Consider the following 8,014-nt stretch of genomic DNA (forward strand, 5'->3'; position numbering starts at 1 on the left):
CATGGGATAGATGATTTTAAACGCACCCTTTGATACTACATGGGACACAGATAGGGATGAACAATGTTGAAACCCAGCACCATATGAGATCACTGTACCACAACGATCAGGCACTGGAGCATGACACATGCACGTACAGATGGGGAGAGACCATGTGTGCATTCCAGCTGAGCTGCGTTTCTTATACCCCTTTCGTACTGCGCACGACTATAGCTCACAGCTGAAGCAAGATAGCTGTATCTCGGGACAAATTCTTTTATATTGCCATCATCAACCACTGGAGGTACACGGTAGACAAGAGTAGTTGTCATAGTAACCGTATCACCCTCCCCCCCCCCCCCCCAGCTTTGCATCCTGCTAGGGCAAAAATTGTTTATCAATATGTACTCTTAACCTACCTGTATGAGTTCAGTTCCGCACGAATTTCATGGGTTACTGAGTTTAGCCCGAACTAAAATTGAGATACTATTTACTTTATAAGCTCTTATTTACACGAGGGTTTTATTTTTTTGCAAATTTCATGAATCTCTGTTTGAGTGTGAATGTTGATTAATAACAACAAGTGAAAATATCTTGAACTGACGTGCATTAGTGCACTCCTGACAGCCTTGGTGTCAAAATCACGAAAAACATCTTGCAAAAATGTCTGTGACCTCCTCATTTGCGAAAATATCTGTTAGCGAAGCAGCTTATACAGTTGACCGAAAGATCGGTCTGTATCTGGTCATCGCGAATATGTTCCGCGGAGACTGCGTCTGGCTTCACGGATCCCCTCCTATACGGAGGAGAGCGATAACGTCAAAAAAATAAAAGACTCCTCCGGACAGACGGATCTTTCTGTCTACTCATACAGTATACTGACATTATCTTTGGCCTGATGAAGTGGACCTGAACTACCTCTGATAGTGGGCTAACTTTAGCTCAGGCTAGATATTTTTCGACCTTTTATACGGAAGGTTAGCTCGCTTTGGCTCCGAACCTGAAGCAAGATGACTCTGACAGTGTGAATGGGATATCATTATCTGTGCCAAAAGCACTTAAAAGACTCTCATGATAATATAGCAAGATACAGAAGTCTTATAGTCAGTGTAATACTGTAGCTGGCACTGAAAGACTGATAACTCAAATTTTATTATCTGTACCAAAAGCTCTTGTACTTAAGATTCTCGAGTGATGATATGATAGATACAGTAGTCTAAAACCTGCGTAATACTGTAGCTGGCGCTGGAAAACTGATAACTCAGAATTTAGGATCTGTGCCAAAAGCAATTTTATAGAGGGATTGTCTAGTTTTGGTTTAGACCCAACTTCAGTTTTCTAACATTTTTTGATGAGATAATGAGAAACCTTTAATGAAATGTGAAAGAGGATGTAATTCGAAGAGGAATCCAACATTTATTTGATGAAAATTTGTTTTGAAATGGCTGAGATACCCAAAATAGAGCAATCCTAATAAGTCCCACCTTTTATTACAATCACTTTGATTTACTTTGTTTTTGGATGCATCAGCCCTTCCAAAACCGATTTTCATCAAATAAACTTAGAATTTCTCTTAGAATGGTCATGCTCTGTACTATTTCATATGGAGTTTCTTGGTATCTCGCAGAAAGTGTAAAGCCAGATCCTATCTCCACCAATACTATACCATCCCTTTAAGACTCTCATGATGGTATGCCAAGATACAATTTTGTCTAAGTCTGTGTTAACATGTGCAATGTACAAGTATGTGTACATGAGAAGATTTTTTTTTTTTTTTTGTCTCCGCCATTGACATTTTCCAGATTGTCAGTGCTTGTTTCGTAGCCCCCTGCCCTCCCTGCATTACTACACTTGTAGTATGCCAAATAAAAGCATTGCCTTTCTGTGATGGACAGTTGCTTGTACGTATGAGTACTGATGCATGGTAATCAGGTCTTGCCAAGTCCGGTAATGATAAGATTTTGAAATCACACCATGGCATTGTGCCTATGATTATGAAGCATTAGCATGTTCATGAAGATGAGCATGTTTATGAAGTCTTGAGTAATATATACTCGGGCAGGTCTCTTAAAGGACAAGTTCACCTTCATAGACATAAGGATTGAGAGAATGCAGCAATATTAGTACAACACATCATTGAAAGTTTGAGGAAAATTGGACAACCGATGCAAAAGTTATGAATTTTAAAAATTTTTGTGTTGGAACTGCTGGATGAGGAGACTACTACAGCTTGCGATGTCATATGCGTACAACAGTATAAAGAAAATATAAAGAAAATTCAACATATTTTCACTTTTTTTCGCATAATAAAAGAGCACTTGACTTGCCTCTTTCTAAAGGCAGGGGGAATAATATTACCCATAACATATGTCAGTAACGAGTCAAGGGAATGTGTATTTTTTTCAAAAGATGACATTTTGTGAAATTCTCTTTATATTTTCCTTATATTGTTGTACGCATGTGGCATCATACACTGCAGTAGTCTTTTCATCCAGCAGTGACTGCACAAAAACTTCAAAAATTCATAACTTTTGAACGGATTGTCCAATTTTCCTCAAACTATCAATGATGTGTTCTACTAATATTGCTACAATCTCTCAATCCTTATGTTTATGAAGGTGAACTTGTCCTTTAAGAGTGGTGCATCTATGTACAATTGTATATCCTGATCTAGTAAAATTACAGTACTGTAGCTCATCTTCAAAGTGTCAACAATATCCATGCTTAGCTGAATGAAATCATAGTGGCATCTGTCCATAGATTATGATGTACATTTGTAACATCATAATTTGTTGTATGTGCCGAGATATTGAACTCGCTGTTACATCGTACATCTGCAGTATTCAAGGTTATGAAATCACTTTGACATCCGTGCTTGGGTTATGTAATCATAAGATCTCCTGTGCATACACTGTAGATTGAAATGGGAAATCTTAATGAAATCAGTGCTTAGATAACAAATCAGTATGATACATATTTTATCTGTACTTTAGTCTTTAATTATGATATAATGATGATATTTTTAGATTTTGAAATCAAAAAGGTATTTATACACAAATTATAAAATCATAATTGGTATTTATGGTGAGATTAGAACTTCATTATACTATCTGGATGGATTAACAAATCATCATAACTTATATGTTTGTTTTGATTATGATATCATAATGATATCTAATGAGATTATAAAATCATAATGTTATGCTTTTAAAAATAATGGAATCTTAACTTGACATCTTTGTGTAGGTTGCGAAATTATTGAATGGCGTTTGCTGTATAAAGATTTTGAAATCAGAATGACTATTTTGCTTCGATAACGAAATTTTGTATCTGTGCTTATCATGGAATCATAACTTTACGGTGTGAAATTGCAGTGTCAGTATGCATGCTTAGAACTTGAAATCACACTGGTATCTGTGCATAGGTTGTGAAATCACTTTCGGTATCAATACTCTTGTCACTGTGAGAGGATGGGATATGGCAGGCAGGGATTTGCATGCAGTAAAAGGTGCATCAATGATACAGTAATCCATAAACCAATAATGGTGGTGTCCTAATCATGTTACATTTGAAAATCCTAGCTCCCTGGAGGAAAATTGTGGCTCATTGCAAACCAGAAACTGTGAAATCCTTGCAGGGTCTCTGTTCTGTATTCTGGTATCCCCTAGTAGACAGAATGTAATATTTAGAGTGACATTATCCTTTGTGAGTTGTGTGTTTATTCTTTAGTTGCATGTCTGTTGTTAAGGGACCAGAAAATACTTAGCAGACTTTTCTAGTCAAAGTGAGGTAAGATTTGATAACTCCTTTACTGAACACATGGCTTTCTAGTGAAGTGGATGTTTTGAAGTATGATAATAATAAATTACATTCATCCTTGCATCCACATCACCCTCTCTCTCTCTCTCTCTCTCTACATCATGTATGCGTGGCCAATGCTGTATTATTAAAATGGAGGGGGGGGGGGGGAGAGCAGTGTATATTTCTGGTGCCACTTCCACAGTTAATTGCCTGATGAGAAAAAACAAAAACAAAAACAAAATACCAACAAAACAACAACAAAACAACAACAACAAAAAGAGAAACCTCTGGTGCCGCTTCTGGGATAAAAAAGAAGTGGGGCTCAAGTGGTAAGACCCTTACACTGTGTGTATTCCTATGTATTATACAAAAAAGAAGAAGAAGAAGAAGAAGTGGTTGGTGGGGGCAAACTGGCCCCCCTCAGCTGCACCGGTCCTGGTGTGTACCGGTACATATACAATGTGTACTGCTTGTGTGTATGCATACACACAAAATGTATGTATGTAATGTGTATGAATGTGTAAATGTTTTTGTTTTTTTTTCAAGTTTAATGGACTTCTAGTCAATGTATTAAGTGATGGATAGCCTGGAAAGAGGCCTTGGTACCTCACAACCCAAGCTGACAAAATGACCAGACAAATAGATTTTGTCCACAACCTTTCCATCCCTGCATGTGAGAGAGGGCACTGCCCTATCTTGTCACTATCTTTGGATTTTCCGACTGCATTCAGCACAGTCTCGCTGCTGTCGACCTCGATTAGATTACGGGCCTTTTTTTTTTTCAGGGTATCCTGGGTAATGAATTTCTTAGGGTGTACTGTTCTTCTGCACCATGAGCAGGCATATGTATGGAGTGACTGAAAGATAGCAGTTATCATGTAATATACTATGATATGCCTTTCATTTACGTACAAAGAATGAACAGTACTTCAAAGTTTGATTATTTTGGGGTGTTTCTTTTTATAGCCATGGAGGAATAATGACATGATGTCAAACTGTTCACTCTGTGAAGATCCCCATGTTGATGGAATTGATGTATAATACCCTCACTCTGGTAAGGATGCTGGTACAATATTATGAGTGGTTCCTTTTCCCTTAATGCCATGTTACAGTCTATATTTTTTTATTACCTCCACTAAAGGGAGGAGGTTATGGTTTCATCAGCATCTGTTTGTTGTTTGGTTGGTTGGTTTTTCTGTGTGCAAAATAACCCAAAAAGTTGTGAACAGATTCGGATGAAACTTGCAGAAATGGTTGAGAATGACACAAGGAACAGATGATTAAATTTTGGTAGTGATCCGGAAATTTTTTTTGAATTTTATGAAGGATTTTTTATATTTTGGCAGGTAGGGTCAATGAACTTAGAAGTTCAAGCTGCGCCCATTTTTGAGGTTTTCATACTTGCACTAAAGTGCACGTGCCTCACAGCTTGAAGGTGATGACGTAGCAAATGGCTTCTATATTGGGAAATCGAATTGAATTTTCAGCATGCATACTGGTACGTATTGGGTAGAAATCACTGATCTATATGGAAGACAACTTAGTGGTGGAAATGAGCTGCTTGGCAGAGGTCTATGCTCTCAGAGTGCTTCTCTAGTTTTTAATGGTGTAGTCTACAGTATGATTTTCAATAATTTTTTTTCTTTTGATTTTTAAAATTATTTTGGGTATTATAATCTTTAAAGAAATCAAGCAGACTAGAGTCCTCCATTTCAGTGAGGGACATGTATAGCAGCAGCATTACAGAATTATCAAAGGATTTTTGCCACAGAATTTGACATTTTGTTTTGAGTGACACTTCCTGATGTACCGGTATTGGATTAAATTCCTGAAGAAATTGCTCCTTATTTAAACTCATTGAGGACAGACCGATTTTGCTATAGCATGCATTTCCCATCATAGTATAGACACATGCCTGATTATGCTCAGGGATTAGTCTTCGCCGGGATGATAACAGGTTAGTAGTCATCAGTAATCTTTATCAACCAACCTTGAGACAGTTCCAAGGTTCAAGCAGAGTTTGTCTTTAAACCATTCAACAAGGTATGATGCTGACACATTCTCTGTGCTTTTTTTTTTTTTTTTTTTAGACTGACCTGCAATGTACATAACAAGTATCATGAAAAGCAAAGAAGTTGCTCCAAACAAGCATGTACAGAGAAGTATATTATGTGGATTGAGCAAATGCTGAAAGAGTAAAGCCCGCTGCACAATATACACCTGTATGACTCACAACTATACGACTGACAGACTTTGGATCTGAAATAAACAAGTGTGTTTATTCTGAGGATACTGTGATTTATTTTGGATCCAAAGTCTGTCAGTCATAAGACCGTGAGTTGTATAGTGTGTGGCGGGCTTTAGGAAACTATTCTTTAAGATCTTAAAGTAATTTTTGATGTTCTAATAGTAGTCAAGAATATAAAGGAAAAAAAGGAATACTTTAAAAGTGGAAAATGGAGTTGAAATTTAAGAGCATTTCGTGCAACCAGAAACTTGCGTGAAAATAAAACCATGCAAATATTTTTGCTTGCCATATATTCCAGTAGTTAAAGGACAAGTTCACCTTCATAAACATAAGGATTGAGAAAATGCAACAATATTAGTAAAACACATCAGTGAAAGTTTGAGGAAAATTGGACAATCGATGCAAAAGTTATGAATTTTTAAAATTTTTGTGTTGGAACCGCTGGATGAGGAGACTACTACAGCTTGTGAGTTATATGCGTACAACAGTATAAAGAAAATGTAAAAGAAAATTCAACAAATTTTCACTTTTTTCGCATAATAAAAGAGCACTTGACTTGCCTCTTTCTAAAGGCTGGGGGAATAATATTACCCATAACATTTGTCGGTAACGAGTCAGGGGAATGTATACTTTTTTTCAAAAGATGGAATTTTGTGAAATTCTCTTTATATTTTCCTTATATTGTTGTACGCATGTGTCATCTAAGTTATTCATACACTGCAGTAGTCTTCTCATCCAGCGGTTACTGCACAAAAACTTCAAAAATTCATAACTTTTGAACGGATTGTCTGATTTTCCTCAAACTTTCAATGATGTGTTCTACTAATATTGCTACTTTCTCTCAATCCTTATGTTTATGAAGGTGAACTTGTCCTTTAATGTGGAATATGAAACTTATCTTTCCTGTGGAATGTGAAATTTATCTTTCCCCGGCTAAGCGCAAAAAAAAAAAAAATACTCCCAATAAAATATCCACTTTTACAAATCTCCAGTTTTTTGAAAGAAAAGAACATATTCAATTGACTTGATACTGAGATATCTTGAGACAAATGTTATTTCCCATGTCATCTGGTAGAATTCCTTATTTCTTCTCTTGAAAAACAAATATTTTCAATACCACATATCTAAGTTCAAGTGCTGTAATCTTTGACTGAAGAGCTCTGGCACCATATTGCATGTGGTCATGCAGTTCACCTCAACTGCTTAAAGCTCGTCACATACAACTCACGACTATAAACGACTGACAGACTTTGGATATGTAGTAAATCACAATAGCCTCAATAAATACACTTGTTTATCTCAGATCCAATGTCTGTCAGTTGTATAGTTGTGAGTCGTATAGTGTGCAGCAGGCTTGACACATACAATCTAAGAAATCAGCTTTTGTTTTAGTGACATATTCCATGTGTGTATTATGTTGTTCTGTTTGAGAACAGAAAAGTAAGAGAAGCAGATCAGTGAAATTTTAGGGGAAATACAAGACAGACAAGATATTAAAAGTAACAAACTGATAAAGTTGAGAGGGTCAGGCAAATTGGCAACTCTGTGTGATGTAGGTGTTGTACAGCTCTCTATTCTGTTTAAAGACAAAAAAAAAAAACATTGTTCAGGCGTTTGGGTTCTCATTCAATCACTGCGTTTAGACGATCCTCCACTTCGCGAGGAATGTCCTGTTTGCCAGGACTTTCCCCAGCAATCCCATTGTGTGAATGCTCCTTGGGACATTCCCCGCTCCCCCGGCAAGCTTGTCGAGTCCGATAACAAAATTCTGGCGTGGGACTGCCCTTGGTCTCTCGCGCAACTGTTTTCCTCATATTGAAAGTGTGCATGCTTGAAATGTGGTGACGAAGAGCTACTTCATATAAATTTGCAGTCGCGCACCGTACAGCGCCATGTACAGTGTATGACCTATCACACGGCTGAAACCACCAGCTGTGATTTTGTCCACCTTTCAGCGGGAATTTCAATGCACGTGTGGACGGTTGA

Source organism: Diadema antillarum, unplaced genomic scaffold, assembly GCF_040938485.1.
Source record: "Diadema antillarum isolate AM-2024a unplaced genomic scaffold, OU_Dant_1.0 scf00000134, whole genome shotgun sequence".
NCBI lineage: Eukaryota > Metazoa > Echinodermata > Echinoidea > Diadematoida > Diadematidae > Diadema > Diadema antillarum.